The 15,913-nt window shown below is 46.8% G+C and overlaps 15 non-coding genes across 15 annotated transcripts; all 15 read right to left on the bottom strand.

Annotated features, from left to right (window-relative positions):
• Positions 1-76: 76 nt before the first annotated feature.
• Positions 77-149, bottom strand: TRNAN-GUU (transfer RNA asparagine (anticodon GUU)). The gene has a single exon. It is a non-coding gene; the product is annotated as a tRNA-Asn (tRNA).
• Positions 150-1,251: 1,102 nt separating this feature from the next.
• Positions 1,252-1,324, bottom strand: TRNAN-GUU (transfer RNA asparagine (anticodon GUU)). The gene has a single exon. It is a non-coding gene; the product is annotated as a tRNA-Asn (tRNA).
• Positions 1,325-2,423: 1,099 nt separating this feature from the next.
• TRNAN-AUU (transfer RNA asparagine (anticodon AUU)) lies at positions 2,424-2,496 on the bottom strand. Its single transcript has one exon. It is a non-coding gene; the product is annotated as a tRNA-Asn (tRNA).
• An 808-nt stretch (positions 2,497-3,304) lies between these two features.
• TRNAN-GUU (transfer RNA asparagine (anticodon GUU)) lies at positions 3,305-3,377 on the bottom strand. The gene has a single exon. It is a non-coding gene; the product is annotated as a tRNA-Asn (tRNA).
• Positions 3,378-4,624: 1,247 nt separating this feature from the next.
• On the bottom strand, positions 4,625-4,697 carry TRNAN-GUU (transfer RNA asparagine (anticodon GUU)). The gene has a single exon. It is a non-coding gene; the product is annotated as a tRNA-Asn (tRNA).
• Positions 4,698-5,357: 660 nt separating this feature from the next.
• On the bottom strand, positions 5,358-5,430 carry TRNAN-GUU (transfer RNA asparagine (anticodon GUU)). The gene has a single exon. It is a non-coding gene; the product is annotated as a tRNA-Asn (tRNA).
• A 1,687-nt stretch (positions 5,431-7,117) lies between these two features.
• Positions 7,118-7,190, bottom strand: TRNAN-GUU (transfer RNA asparagine (anticodon GUU)). Its single transcript has one exon. It is a non-coding gene; the product is annotated as a tRNA-Asn (tRNA).
• Positions 7,191-8,728: 1,538 nt separating this feature from the next.
• Positions 8,729-8,801, bottom strand: TRNAN-GUU (transfer RNA asparagine (anticodon GUU)). Its single transcript has one exon. It is a non-coding gene; the product is annotated as a tRNA-Asn (tRNA).
• Positions 8,802-9,021: 220 nt separating this feature from the next.
• On the bottom strand, positions 9,022-9,094 carry TRNAN-GUU (transfer RNA asparagine (anticodon GUU)). The gene has a single exon. It is a non-coding gene; the product is annotated as a tRNA-Asn (tRNA).
• Positions 9,095-10,048: 954 nt separating this feature from the next.
• TRNAN-GUU (transfer RNA asparagine (anticodon GUU)) lies at positions 10,049-10,121 on the bottom strand. Its single transcript has one exon. It is a non-coding gene; the product is annotated as a tRNA-Asn (tRNA).
• An 806-nt stretch (positions 10,122-10,927) lies between these two features.
• TRNAN-GUU (transfer RNA asparagine (anticodon GUU)) lies at positions 10,928-11,000 on the bottom strand. Its single transcript has one exon. It is a non-coding gene; the product is annotated as a tRNA-Asn (tRNA).
• Positions 11,001-12,098: 1,098 nt separating this feature from the next.
• On the bottom strand, positions 12,099-12,171 carry TRNAN-GUU (transfer RNA asparagine (anticodon GUU)). Its single transcript has one exon. It is a non-coding gene; the product is annotated as a tRNA-Asn (tRNA).
• A 513-nt stretch (positions 12,172-12,684) lies between these two features.
• Positions 12,685-12,757, bottom strand: TRNAN-GUU (transfer RNA asparagine (anticodon GUU)). The gene has a single exon. It is a non-coding gene; the product is annotated as a tRNA-Asn (tRNA).
• A 659-nt stretch (positions 12,758-13,416) lies between these two features.
• Positions 13,417-13,489, bottom strand: TRNAN-GUU (transfer RNA asparagine (anticodon GUU)). The gene has a single exon. It is a non-coding gene; the product is annotated as a tRNA-Asn (tRNA).
• Positions 13,490-15,171: 1,682 nt separating this feature from the next.
• On the bottom strand, positions 15,172-15,244 carry TRNAN-GUU (transfer RNA asparagine (anticodon GUU)). Its single transcript has one exon. It is a non-coding gene; the product is annotated as a tRNA-Asn (tRNA).
• Positions 15,245-15,913: the final 669 nt, after the last annotated feature.

The following is a 15,913-nucleotide window of genomic DNA, read 5'->3' as shown; positions in this document are numbered from 1 at the left end:
ACCCAAAGATTAAATGTTCGTCAGGTATTGTGGAAAAACTTTGGATTTTTACGTTACATGTGAGATCTCACAACACCGCTCCCGGGTGGGCTCGAACCACCAACCTTTCGGTTAACAGCCGAACGCGCTAACCATTGCGCCACGGAAGCCCAAAAATTAAATGTTCGTCAGTTATTTTTAAAAAACTCTGAATTTTACGTTACATCTAAGACCTCACAACACCGCTCCCGGATGGGCTCGAACCACCAACCTTTCGGTTAACAGCCGAACGCGCTAACCATTGCTTCACGGAAGCCCAAAAATTAAATGTTCGTCAGGTATTATGGAAAAACTTTGACTTTTTACGTCACATCTGAGGCCTCACAACACCGCTCACGGATGGGCTCGAACCACCAACCTTTCGGTTAACAGCCGAACGCGCTAACCATTGCGCCACGGAAGCCCAAAAATTGAATGGTCGTCGGGTATTGTGGAAACACTTTGGCATTTTACGTTACATGTGAGAGCTCACAACACCTCTCCCGGGTGGGCTCGAACCACCAACCTTTCGGTTAACAGCCGAACGCGCTAACCATTGCGCCACGGAAACCCAAAGATTAAATGTTCGTCAGGCATTGTGGAAAAACTTTGGATTTTTACGTCACATCTGAGACCTCACAACACCGCTCACGGATGGGCTCGAACCACCAACCTTTCGGTTAACAGCCGAACGCTCTAACCATTGCGCCACGGAAGCCCAAAAATTAAATGGTCGTCGGGTATTGTGGAAACACTTTGGCTTTTTACGTTACATGTGAGAGCTCACAACACCGCTCCCGGGTGGGCTCGAACCACCAACCTTTCGGTTAACAGCCGAACGCGCTAACCATTGCGCCACAGAAGCCCAAAGATTAAATGTTCGTCAGGTATTTTTAAAAAAACTCTGAATTTTACGTTACATCTAAGACCTCACAACACCGCTCCCGGATGGGCTCGAACCACCAACCTTTCGGTTAACAGCCGATCGCGCTAACCATTGCGCCACGGAAGCCCAAAAATGAAATGTTCGTCAGGTATTGTGGAAAAACTTTGGATTTTTAGGTTACATGTGAGATTTCACAACACCGCTCCCGGGTGGGCTCGAACCACCAACCTTTCGGTTAACAGCCGAACGCGCTAACCATTGCGCCACGGAAACCCAAAGATTAAATGTTCGTCAGGTATTGTGGAAAAACTTTGGATTTTTACGTTACATGTGAGATCTCACAACACCGCTCCCGGGTGGGCTCGAACCACCAACCTTTCGGTTAACAGCCGAACGCGCTAACCATTGCGCCACGGAAGCCCAAAAATTAAATGTTCGTCAGTTATTTTTAAAAAACTCTGAATTTTACGTTACATCTAAGACCTCACAACACCGCTCCCGGATGGGCTCGAACCACCAACCTTTCGGTTAACAGCCGAACGCGCTAACCATTGCTTCACGGAAGCCCAAAAATTAAATGTTCGTCAGGTATTATGGAAAAACTTTGACTTTTTACGTCACATCTGAGGCCTCACAACACCGCTCACGGATGGGCTCGAACCACCAACCTTTCGGTTAACAGCCGAACGCGCTAACCATTGCGCCACGGAAGCCCAAAAATTGAATGGTCGTCGGGTATTGTGGAAACACTTTGGCATTTTACGTTACATGTGAGAGCTCACAACACCGCTCCCGGGTGGGCTCGAACCACCAACCTTTCGGTTAACAGCCGAACGCGCTAACCATTGCGCCACGGAAACCCAAAGATTAAATGTTCGTCAAGCATTGTGGAAAAACTTTGAATTTTACGTTACATCTAAGACCTCACAACACCGCTCCCGGATGGGCTCGAACCACCAACCTTTCGGTTAACAGCCGAACGCTCTAACCATTGCGCCACGGAAGCCCAAAAATTAAATGGTCGTCGGGTATTGTGGAAACACTTTGGCTTTTTACGTTACATGTGAGAGCTCACAACACCGCTCCCGGGTGGGCTCGAACCACCAACCTTTCGGTTAACAGCCGAACGCGCTAACCATTGCGCCACAGAAGCCCAAAGATTAAATGTTCGTCAGGTATTTTTAAAAAACTCTGAATTTTACGTTACATCTAAGACCTCACAACACCGCTCCCGGATGGGCTCGAACCACCAACCTTTCGGTTAACAGCCGACGGCGCTAACCATTGCGCCACAGAAGCCCAAAGATTAAATGTTCGTCAGGTATTGTGGAAAAACTTTGACTTTTTACGTCACATCTGAGACTTCACAACACCGCTCCCGGATGGGCTCGAACCACAAACCTTTTGAATAACAGCTGAACGCTCTAACCATTGCGCCACGGAAGCCCAAAAATTAAATGTTCGTCAGTTATTTTTAAAAAACTCTGAATTTTACGTTACATCTAAGACCTCACAACACCGCTCCCGGATGGGCTCGAACCACCAACCTCTCGGTTAATAGCCGAACGCGCTAACCATTGCGCCACGGAAGCCCAAAAATTAAATGTTCGTCAGGTATTGTGGAAAAACTTTGGATTTTTAGGTTACATGTGAGATTTCACAACACCGCTCCCGGGTGGGCTCGAACCACCAACCTTTCGGTTAACAGCCGAACGCGCGAACCATTGCTTCACGGAAGCCCAAAAATTAAATGTTCGTCAGTTATTGTGGAAAAACTTTGACTTTTCACGTCAAATCTGAGACCTCAAAACACCGCTCACGGATGGGCTCGAACCACCAACCTTTCGGTTAACAGCCGAACGCGCTAACCATTGCGCCACGGAAGCCCAAAAATTAAATGGTCGTCGGGTATTGTGGAAACATTTTGGCTTTTTACGTTACATGTGAGAGCTCACAACACCGCTCCCGGGTGGGCTCGAACCACCAACCTTTCGGTTAACAGCCGAACGCTCTAACCATTGCGCCACGGAAGCCCAAAAATTAAATGTTCGTCAGTTATTTTTAAAAAACTCTGAATTTTACGTTACATCTAAGACCTCACAACACCGCTCCCGGATGGTCTCGAACCACCAACCTTTCGGTTAACAGCCGATCGCGCTAACCATTGCGCCACGGAAGCCCAAATATGAAATGTTCGTCAGGTATTGTGGAAAAACTTTGGATTTTTAGGTTACATGTGAGATTTCACAACACCGCTCCCGGGTGGGCTCGAACCACCAACCTTTCGGTTAACAGCCGAACGCGCTAACCATTGCGCCACGGAAACCCAAAGATTAAATGTTCGTCAGGTATTGTGGAAAAACTTTGGATTTTTACGTTACATGTGAGATCTCACAACACCGCTCCCGGGTGGGCTCGAACCACCAACCTTTCGGTTAACAGCCGAACGCGCTAACCATTGCGCCACGGAAGCCCAAAAATTAAATGTTCGTCAGTTATTTTTCAAAAACTCTGAATTTTACGTTACATCTAAGACCTCACAACACCGCTCCCGGATGGGCTCGAACCACCAACCTTTCGGTTAACAGCCGAACGCGCTAACCATTGCTTCACGGAAGCCCAAAAATTAAATGTTCGTCAGGTATTGTGGAAAAACTTTGACTTTTTACGTCACATCTGAGACCTCACAACACCGCTCACGGATGGGCTCGAACCACCAACCTTTCGGTTAACAGCCGAACGCGCTAACCATTGCGCCACGGAAGCCCAAAAATTAAATGGTCGTCGGGTATTGTGGAAACACTTTGACTTTTTACGTTACATGTGAGAGCTCACAACACCGCTCCCGGGTGGGCTCGAACCACCAACCTTTCGGTTAACAGCCGACGGCGTTAACCATTGCGCCACGGAAGCCCAAAGATTAAATGTTCGTCAGGTATTGTGGAAACACTTTGGCTTTTTACGTTACATGTGAGAGCTCACAACACCGATCCCGGGTGGGCTCGAACCACCAACCTTTCAGTTAACAGCCGAACGCGCTAACCATTGCGCCACGGAAGCCCAAAGATTAAATGTTCGTCAGGTATTTTTAAAAAACTCTGAATTTTACGTTACATCTAAGACCTCACAACACCGCTCCCGGATGGGCTCGAACCACCAACCTTTCGGTTAACAGCCGAACGCGCTAACCATTGCGCCACGGAAGCCCAAAAATTAAATGGTCGTCGGGTATTGTGGAAACATTTTGGCTTTTTACGTTACATGTGAGAGCTCACAACACCGCTCCCGGGTGGGCTCGAACCACCAACCTTTCGGTTAACAGCCGAACGCTCTAACCATTGCGCCACGGAAGCCCAAAAATTAAATGTTCGTCAGTTATTTTTAAAAAACTCTGAATTTTACGTTACATCTAAGACCTCACAACACCGCTCCCGGATGGTCTCGAACCACCAACCTTTCGGTTAACAGCCGATCGCGCTAACCATTGCGCCACGGAAGCCCAAATATGAAATGTTCGTCAGGTATTGTGGAAAAACTTTGGATTTTTAGGTTACATGTGAGATTTCACAACACCGCTCCCGGGTGGGCTCGAACCACCAACCTTTCGGTTAACAGCCGAACGCGCTAACCATTGCGCCACGGAAACCCAAAGATTAAATGTTCGTCAGGTATTGTGGAAAAACTTTGGATTTTTACGTTACATGTGAGATCTCACAACACCGCTCCCGGGTGGGCTCGAACCACCAACCTTTCGGTTAACAGCCGAACGCGCTAACCATTGCGCCACGGAAGCCCAAAGATTAAATGTTCGTCAGGTATTTTTAAAAAACTCTGAATTTTACGTTACATCTAAGACCTCACAACACCGCTCCCGGATGGGCTCGAACCACCAACCTTTCGGTTAACAGCCGAACGCGCTAACCATTGCGCCACGGAAGCCCAAAAATTAAATGGTCGTCGGGTATTGTGGAAACATTTTGGCTTTTTACGTTACATGTGAGAGCTCACAACACCGCTCCCGGGTGGGCTCGAACCACCAACCTTTCGGTTAACAGCCGAACGCTCTAACCATTGCGCCACGGAAGCCCAAAAATTAAATGTTCGTCAGTTATTTTTAAAAAACTCTGAATTTTACGTTACATCTAAGACCTCACAACACCGCTCCCGGATGGTCTCGAACCACCAACCTTTCGGTTAACAGCCGATCGCGCTAACCATTGCGCCACGGAAGCCCAAATATGAAATGTTCGTCAGGTATTGTGGAAAAACTTTGGATTTTTAGGTTACATGTGAGATTTCACAACACCGCTCCCGGGTGGGCTCGAACCACCAACCTTTCGGTTAACAGCCGAACGCGCTAACCATTGCGCCACGGAAACCCAAAGATTAAATGTTCGTCAGGTATTGTGGAAAAACTTTGGATTTTTACGTTACATGTGAGATCTCACAACACCGCTCCCGGGTGGGCTCGAACCACCAACCTTTCGGTTAACAGCCGAACGCGCTAACCATTGCGCCACGGAAGCCCAAAAATTAAATGTTCGTCAGTTATTTTTCAAAAACTCTGAATTTTACGTTACATCTAAGACCTCACAACACCGCTCCCGGATGGGCTCGAACCACCAACCTTTCGGTTAACAGCCGAACGCGCTAACCATTGCTTCACGGAAGCCCAAAAATTAAATGTTCGTCAGGTATTGTGGAAAAACTTTGACTTTTTACGTCACATCTGAGACCTCACAACACCGCTCACGGATGGGCTCGAACCACCAACCTTTCGGTTAACAGCCGAACGCGCTAACCATTGCGCCACGGAAGCCCAAAAATTAAATGGTCGTCGGGTATTGTGGAAACACTTTGACTTTTTACGTTACATGTGAGAGCTCACAACACCGCTCCCGGGTGGGCTCGAACCACCAACCTTTCGGTTAAAAGCCGACGGCGTTAACCATTGCGCCACGGAAGCCCAAAGATTAAATGTTCGTCAGGTATTGTGGAAAAACTTTGACTTTTTACGTCACATCTGAGACTTCACAACACCGCTCCCGGATTGGCTCGAACCACAAACCTTTTGAATAACAGCTGAACGCTCTAACCATTGCGCCACGGAAGCCCAAAAATTAAATGTTCGTCAGTTATTTTTAAAAAACTCTGAATTTTACGTTACATCTAAGACCTCACAACACAGCTCCCAGATGGGCTCGAACCACCAACCTTTCGGTTAACAGCCGACGGCGTTAACCATTGCGCAACGGAAGCCCAAAAATTAAATGGTCGTCGGCTATTGTGGAAACACTTTGGCTTTTTACGTTACATGTGAGAGCTCACAACACCGATCCCGGGTGGGCTCGAACCACCAACCTTTCAGTTAACAGCCGAACGCGCTAACCATTGCGCCACGGAAGCCCAAAGATTAAATGTTCGTCAGGTATTTTTAAAAAACTCTGAATTTTACGTTACATCTAAGACCTCACAACACCGCTCCCGGATGGGCTCGAACCACCAACCTTTCGGTTAACAGCCGATCGCGCTAACCATTGCGCCACGGAAGCCCAAAAATGAAATGTTCGTCAGGTATTGTGGAAAAACTTTGGATTTTTAGGTTACATGTGAGATTTCACAACACCGCTCCCGGGTGGGCTCGAACCACCAACCTTTCGGTTAACAGCCGAACGCGCTAACCATTGCGCCACGGAAACCCAAAGATTAAATGTTCGTCAGGTATTGTGGAAAAACTTTGGATTTTTACGTTACATGTGAGATCTCACAACACCGCTCCCGGGTGGGCTCGAACCACCAACCTTTCGGTTAACAGCCGACGGCGTTAACCATTGCGCAACGGAAGCCCAAAAATTAAATGGTCGTCGGCTATTGTGGAAACACTTTGGCTTTTTACGTTACATGTGAGAGCTCACAACACCGATCCCGGGTGGGCTCGAACCACCAACCTTTCAGTTAACAGCCGAACGCGCTAACCATTGCGCCACGGAAGCCCAAAGATTAAATGTTCGTCAGGTATTTTTAAAAAACTCTGAATTTTACGTTACATCTAAGACCTCACATTACCGCTCCCGGATGGGCTCGAACCACCAACCTTTCGGTTAACAGCCGACGGCGTTAACCATTGCGCAACGGAAGCCCAAAGGTTAAATGTTCGTCAGGTATTGTGGAAAAACTTTGGATTTTTACGTTACATGTGAGATCTCACAACACCGCTCCCGGGTGGACTCGAACCACCAACCTTTCGGTTAACAGCCGAACGCGCTAACCATTGCGCCACGGAAGCCCAAAGATTAAATGTTCGTCAGGTATTGTGGAAAAACTTTGACTTTTTACGTCACATCTGAGACTTCACAACACCGCTCCCGGATGGGCTCGAACCACAAACCTTTTGAATAACATCTGAACGCTATAACCATTGCGCCACGGAAGACCAAAAATTAAATGTTCGTCAGTTATTTTTAAAAAACTCTGAATTTTACGTTACATCTAAGACCTCACAACACAGCTCCCGGATGGGCTCGAACCACCAACCTTTCGGTTAACAGCCGACGGCGTTAACCATTGCGCAACGGAAGCCCAAAAATTAAATGGTCGTCGGCTATTGTGGAAACACTTTGGCTTTTTACGTTACATGTGAGAGCTCACAACACCGATCCCGGATGGGCTCGAACCACCAACCTTTCGGTTAACAGCCGAACGCGCTAACCATTGCGCCACGGAAGCCCAAAGATTAAATGTTCGTCAGGTATTTTTAAAAAACTCTGAATTTTACGTTACATCTAAGACCTCACATTACCGCTCCCGGATGGGCTCGAACCACCAACCTTTCGGTTAACAGCCGAACGCGCTAACCATTGCGCCACGGAAGCCCAAAAATTAAATGTTCGTCAGTTATTTTTAAAAAACTCTGAATTTTACGTTACATCTAAGACCTCACAACACCGCTCCCGGATGGGCTCAAACCACCAACCTTTCGGTTAACAGCCGACGGCGTTAACCATTGCGCAACGGAAGCCCAAAGATTAAATGTTCGTCAGGTATTGTGGAAAAACTTTGACTTTTTACGTCACATCTGAGACTTCACAACACCGCTCCCGGATGGGCTCGAACCACAAACCTTTTGAATAACAGCTGAACGCTCTAACCATTGCGCCACGGAAGCCCAAAAATTAAATGTTCGTCAGTTATTATTAAAAAACTCTGAATTTTACGTTACATCTAAGACCTCACAACACAGCTCCCGGATGGGCTCGAACCACCAACCTTTCGGTTAACAGCCGACGGCGTTAACCATTGCGCAACGGAAGCCCAAAAATTAAATGGTCGTCGGCTATTGTGGAAACACTTTGGCTTTTTACGTTACATGTGAGAGCTCACAACACCGATCCCGGGTGGGTTCGAACCACCAACCTTTCGGTTAACAGCCAAACGCGCTAACCATTGCGCCACGGAAGCCCAAAGATTAAATGTTCGTCAGGTATTTTTAAAAAACTCTGAATTTTACGTTACATCTAAGACCTCACATTACCGCTCCCGGATGGGCTCGAACCACCAACCTTTCGGTTAACAGCCGAACGCGCTAACCATTGCGCCACGGAAGCCCAAAAATTAAATGTTCGTCAGTTATTTTTAAAAAACTCTGAATTTTACGTTACATCTAAGACCTCACAACACCGCTCCCGGATGGGCTCGAACCACCAACCTTTCGGTTAACAGCCGACGGCGTTAACCATTGCGCAACGGAAGCCCAACGATTAAATGTTCGTCAGGTATTGTGGAAAAACTTTGGATTTTTACGTTACATGTGAGATTTCACAACACCGCTCCCGGGTGGGCTCGAACCACCAACCTTTCGGTTAACAGCCGAACGCGCTAACCATTGCGCCACGGAAGCTCAGAAATGAAATGGTCGTCAGGTATTGTGGAAAAACTTTGACTTTTTACGTCACATCTGAGACCTCACAACACCGCTCCCGGATGGGCTCGAACCACCAACCTTTCGGTAACAGCCGACGGCGTTAACCATTGCGCAACGGAAGCCCAACGATTAAATGTTCGTCAGGTATTGTGGAAAAAGTTTGGATTTTTACGTTACATATGAGATTTCACAACACCGCTCCCGGGTGGGCTCGAACCACCAACCTTTCGGTTAACAGCCGAACGCGCTAACCATTGCGCCACGGAAGCCCAAAAATTAAATGTTCGTCAGGTATTGTGGAAAAATTTTGACTTTTTACGTCACATCTGAGACCTCACAACACCGCTCACGGATGGGCTCGAACCACCAACCTTTCGGTTAACAGCCGAACGCGCTAACCATTGCGCCACGGAAGCCCAAAGATTAAATGTTCGTCAGGTATTGTGGAAAAACTTTGACTTTTTACGTTACATCTAAGACCTCACAACACCGCTCCCGGATGGGCTCAAACCACCAACCTTTCGGTTAACAGCCGACGGCGTTAACCATTGCGCAACGGAAGCCCAAAGATTAAATGTTCGTCAGGCATTGTGGAAAAACTTTGACTTTTTACGTCACATCTGAGACTTCACAACACCGCTCCCGGATGGGCTCGAACCACAAACCTTTTGAATAACATCTGAACGCTATAACCATTGCGCCACGGAAGACCAAAAATTAAATGTTCGTCAGTTATTTTTAAAAAACTCTGAATTTTACGTTATATCTAAGACCTCACAACACCGCTTCCGGATGGGCTCAAACCACCAACCTTTCGGTTAACAGCCGACGGCGTTAACCATTGCGCAACGGAAGCCCAAAGATTAAATGTTCGTCAGGTATTGTGGAAAAACTTTGACTTTTTACGTCACATCTGAGACTTCACAACACCGCTCCCGGATGGGCTCGAACCACAAACCTTTTGAATAACAGCTGAACGCTCTAAACATTGCGCCACGGAAGCCCAAAAATTTAATATTCGTCAGTTATTTTTAAAAAACTCTGAATTTTACGTTACATCTAAGACCTCACAACACCGCTCCCGGATGGGCTCAAACCACCAACCTTTCGGTTAACAGCCGACGGCGTTAACCATTGCGCAACGGAAGCCCAAAGATTAAATGTTCGTCAGGTATTGTGGAAAAACTTTGGATTTTTACGTTACATGTGAGATCTCACAACACCGCTCCCGGGTGGGCTCGAACCACCAACCTTTCGGTTAACAGCCGAACGCGCTAACCATTGCGCCACGGAAGCCCAAAGATTAAATGTTCGTCAGGTATTGTGGAAAAACTTTGACTTTTTACGTCACATCTGAGACTTCACAACACCGCTCCCGGATGGGCTCGAACCACAAACCTTTTGAATAACATCTGAACGCTATAACCATTGCGCCACGGAAGACCAAAAATTAAATGTTCGTCAGTTATTTTTAAAAAACTCTGAATTTTACGTTACATCTAAGACCTCACAACACAGCTCCCGGATGGGCTCGAACCACCAACCTTTCGGTTAACAGCCGACGGCGTTAACCATTGCGCAACGGAAGCCCAAAAATTAAATGGTCGTCGTCTATTGTGGAAACACTTTGGCTTTTTACGTTACATGTGAGAGCTCACAACACCGATCCCGGGTGGGTTCGAACCACCAACCTTTCGGTTAACAGCCGAACGCGCTAACCATTGCGCCACGGAAGCCCAAAGATTAAATGTTCGTCAGGTATTTTTAAAAAACTCTGAATTTTACGTTACATCTAAGACCTCACATTACCGCTCCCGGATGGGCTCGAACCACCAACCTTTCGGTTAACAGCCGAACGCGCTAACCATTGCGCCACGGAAGCCCAAAAATTAAATGTTCGTCAGTTATTTTTAAAAAACTCTGAATTTTACGTTACATCTAAGACCTCACAACACCGCTCCCGGATGGGCTCGAACCACCAACCTTTCGGTTAACAGCCGACGGCGTTAACCATTGCGCAACGGAAGCCCAACGATTAAATGTTCGTCAGGTATTGTGGAAAAACTTTGGATTTTTACGTTACATGTGAGATTTCACAACACCGCTCCCGGGTGGGCTCGAACCACCAACCTTTCGGTTAACAGCCGAACGCGCTAACCATTGCGCCACGGAAGCTCAGAAATGAAATGGTCGTCAGGTATTGTGGAAAAACTTTGACTTTTTACGTCACATCTGAGACCTCACAACACCGCTCCCGGATGGGCTCGAACCACCAACCTTTCGGTTAACAGCCGAACGCGCTAACCATTGCGCCACGGAAGCTCAAAAATTAAATGGTCGTCAGGTATGTGGAAAAACTTTGACTTTTTACGTCACATCTGAGACTTCACAACACCGCTCCCGGATGGGCTCGAACCACAAACCTTTTGAATAACAGCTGAACGCTCTAACCATTGCGCCAAGGAAGCCCAAAAATTAAATGTTCGTCAGTGATTTTTAAAAAACTCTGAATTTTACGTTACATCTAAGACCTCACAACACCGCTTCCGGATGGGCTCGAACCACCAACCTTTCGGTAACAGCCGACGGCGTTAACCATTGCGCAACGGAAGCCCAACGATTAAATGTTCGTCAGGTATTGTGGAAAAAGTTTGGATTTTTACGTTACATCTGAGACTTCACAACACCGCTCCCGGATGGGCTCGAACCACAAACCTTTTGAATAACATCTGAACGCTATAACCATTGCGCCACGGAAGACCAAAAATTAAATGTTCGTCAGTTATTTTTAAAAAACTCTGAATTTTACGTTATATCTAAGACCTCACAACACCGCTTCCGGATGGGCTCAAACCACCAACCTTTCGGTTAACAGCCGACGGCGTTAACCATTGCGCAACGGAAGCCCAAAGATTAAATGTTCGTCAGGTATTGTGGAAAAACTTTGACTTTTTACGTCACATCTGAGACTTCACAACACCGCTCCCGGATGGGCTCGAACCACAAACCTTTTGAATAACAGCTGAACGCTCTAAACATTGCGCCACGGAAGCCCAAAAATTTAATATTCGTCAGTTATTTTTAAAAAACTCTGAATTTTACGTTACATCTAAGACCTCACAACACCGCTCCCGGATGGGCTCAAACCACCAACCTTTCGGTTAACAGCCGACGGCGTTAACCATTGCGCAACGGAAGCCCAAAGATTAAATGTTCGTCAGGTATTGTGGAAAAACTTTGGATTTTTACGTTACATGTGAGATCTCACAACACCGCTCCCGGGTGGGCTCGAACCACCAACCTTTCGGTTAACAGCCGAACGCGCTAACCATTGCGCCACGGAAGCCCAAAGATTAAATGTTCGTCAGGTATTGTGGAAAAACTTTGACTTTTTACGTCACATCTGAGACTTCACAACACCGCTCCCGGATGGGCTCGAACCACAAACCTTTTGAATAACATCTGAACGCTATAACCATTGCGCCACGGAAGACCAAAAATTAAATGTTCGTCAGTTATTTTTAAAAAACTCTGAATTTTACGTTACATCTAAGACCTCACATTACCGCTCCCGGATGGGCTCGAACCACCAACCTTTCGGTTAACAGCCGAACGCGCTAACCATTGCGCCACGGAAGCCCAAAAATTAAATGTTCGTCAGTTATTTTTAAAAAACTCTGAATTTTACGTTACATCTAAGACCTCACAACACCGCTCCCGGATGGGCTCGAACCACCAACCTTTCGGTTAACAGCCGACGGCGTTAACCATTGCGCAACGGAAGCCCAACGATTAAATGTTCGTCAGGTATTGTGGAAAAACTTTGGATTTTTACGTTACATGTGAGATTTCACAACACCGCTCCCGGGTGGGCTCGAACCACCAACCTTTCGGTTAACAGCCGAACGCGCTAACCATTGCGCCACGGAAGCTCAGAAATGAAATGGTCGTCAGGTATTGTGGAAAAACTTTGACTTTTTACGTCACATCTGAGACCTCACAACACCGCTCCCGGATGGGCTCGAACCACCAACCTTTCGGTTAACAGCCGAACGCGCTAACCATTGCGCCACGGAAGCTCAAAAATTAAATTGTCGTCAGGTATGTGGAAAAACTTTGACTTTTTACGTTACATTTGAGACTTCACAACACTGCTCTTGGGTGGGCTCGAACCACCAACCTTAAGGTTAACATCCGAACACGCTAACCATGGAGCCAAGGAAGCTCAGAAATGAAATGGTCGTCAGGTATTGTGGAAAAACTTTGACTTTTTACGTCACATCTGAGACTTCACAACACCGCTCCCGGATGGGCTCGAACCACAAACCTTTTGAATAACAGCTGAACGCTCTAACCATTGCGCCAAGGAAGCCCAAAAATTAAATGTTCGTCAGTTATTTTTAAAAAACTCTGAATTTTACGTTACATCTAAGACCTCACAACACCGCTTCCGGATGGGCTCGAACCACCAACCTTTCGGTAACAGCCGACGGCGTTAACCATTGCGCAACGGAAGCCCAACGATTAAATGTTCGTCAGGTATTGTGGAAAAAGTTTGGATTTTTACGTTACATATGAGATTTCACAACACCGCTCCCGGGTGGGCTCGAACCACCAACCTTTCGGTTAACAGCCGAACGCGCTAACCATTGCGCCACGGAAGCCCAAAAATTAAATGTTCGTCAGGTATTGTGGAAAAATTTTGACTTTTTACGTCACATCTGAGACCTCACAACACCGCTCCCGGATGGTCTCGAACCACCAACCTTTCAGTTAACTGCCGAACGCGCTAACCATTGCGCCACGGAAGCCCAAAGATTAAATGTTCGTCAGGTATTGTGGAAAAACTTTGGCATTTGACATTACGTTTGAGATCTCACAACACCGCTCCCGGGTGGGCTCGAACCACCAACCTTTCGGTTAACAGACGAACGCGCTAACCATTGCGCCACGGAAGCTCAAAAAATAAACGGTCGTCAGGTATTGTGGAAAAACTTTGGCTTTTTACGTTACATTTGAGAGCTCACAACACCGCTCCCGGGTGGGCTCGAACCAATAACCTTTTGGTTAACATCCGAACGCGCTAACCTTCGAGCCAAGGAAGCTCAGAAATGAAATGGTCGTCAGGTATTGTGGAAAAACTCTGACTTTTTACGTCACATCCGAGACTTCAAAACACCGCTCCCGGATGGGCTCGAACCACAAACCTTTTGAATAACAGCTGAACGCGCTAACCATTGCGCCACGGAAGCCCAAAGATTAAATGTTCGTCAGGTATTTTTAAAAAACTCTGAATTTTACGTTACATCTAAGACCTCACAACACCGCTCCTGGATGGGCTCGAACCACCAACCTTTCGGTTAACAGCCGACGGCGTTAACCATTGAAACGGAAGCCCAACGATTAAATGTTCGTCAGGTATTTTTAAAAAACTCTGATATTTACACTACATCTAAGACCTCACAACACAGCTCCCGGATGGGCTCGAACCACCAACCTTTCGGTTAACAGCCGACGGCGTTAACCATTGCTTCACGGAAGCCCAAAAATTAAATGTTCGTCAGGTATTGTGGAAAAACTTTGACTTTTTACGTCACATCTGAGACCTCACAACACCGCTCACGGATGGGCTCGAACCACCAACTTTTCGGTTAACAGCCGAACGCGCTAACCATTGCGCCACGGAAGCCCAAAGATTAAATGTTCGTCAGGTATTTTTAAAAAACTCTGAATTTTACGTTACATCTAAGACCTCACATTACCGCTCCCGGATGGGCTCGAACCACCAACCTTTCGGTTAACAGCCGAACGCGCTAACCATTGCGCCACGGAAGCTCAAAAAATAAACGGTCGTCAGGTATTGTGGAAAAACTTTGGCTTTTTACGTTACATTTGAGAGCTCACAACACCGCTCCCGGGTGGGCTCGAACCAATAACCTTTCGGTTAACAGCCGAACGCGCTAACCATTGCGCCACGGAAGCCCAAAGATTAAATGTTCGTCAGGTATTTTTAAAAAACTCTGAATTTTACGTTACATCTAAGACCTCACATTACCGCTCCCGGATGGGCTCGAACCACCAACCTTTCGGTTAACAGCCGAACGCGCTAACCATTGCGCCACGGCAGCCCAAAAATTAAATGTTCGTCAGTTGTTTTTAAAAAACTCTGAATTTTACGTTACATCTAAGACCTCACAACACCGCTCCCGGATGGGCTCGAACCACCAACCTTTCGGTTAACAGCCGACGGCGTTAACCATTGAAACGGAAGCCCAACGATTAAATGTTCGTCAGGTATTGTGGAAAAACTTTGGATTTTTACGTTACATGTGAGATTTCACTTCACCGCTCCCGGGTGGGCTCGAACCACCAACCTTTCGGTTAACAGCCGAACGCGCTAACCATTGCGCCACGGAAGCTCAAAAATTAAATGGTCGTCAGGTATTGTGGAAAAACTTTGACTTTTTACGTCACATCTGAGACCTCACAACACCGCTCCCGGATGGTCTCGAACCACCAACCTTTCAGTTAACTGCCGAACGCGCTAACCATTGCGCCACGGAAGCCCAAAGACTAAATGTTCGTCAGGTATTGTGGAAAAACTTTGGCATTTGACATTACGTTTGAGATCTCACAACACCGCTCCCGGGTGGGCTAGAACCACCAACCTTTCGGTTAACAGCCGAACGCGCTAACCATTGCGCCACGGAAGCCCAAAAATTAAATGTTCGTCAGTTATTTTTAAAAAACTCTGAATTTTACACTACAACTAAGACCTCACAACACAGCTCCCGGATGGGCTCGAACCACCAACCTTTCGGTTAACAGCCGACGGCGTTAACCATTGCTTCACGGAAGCCCAAAAATTAAATGTTCGTCAGGTATTGTGGAAAAACTTTGGATTTTTACGTTACATGTGAGATTTCACTTCACCGCTCCCGGATGGTCTCGAACCACCAACCTTTCAGTTAACTGCCGAACGCGCTAACCATTGCGCCACGGAAGCCCAAAGACTAAATGTTCGTCAGGTATTGTGGAAAAACTTTGGCATTTGACATTACGTTTGAGATCTCACAACACCGCTCCCG

The sequence above is a fragment of the Phalangium opilio genome, unplaced genomic scaffold, assembly GCF_054372755.1.
Source record: "Phalangium opilio isolate 3A_F unplaced genomic scaffold, DU_Popi_V2 ptg000352l_1, whole genome shotgun sequence".
Taxonomy (NCBI): domain Eukaryota; kingdom Metazoa; phylum Arthropoda; class Arachnida; order Opiliones; family Phalangiidae; genus Phalangium; species Phalangium opilio.
Note: the sequence above shows the minus strand (reverse complement) of the source record. Positions and strands in the feature narration are given on the sequence as shown.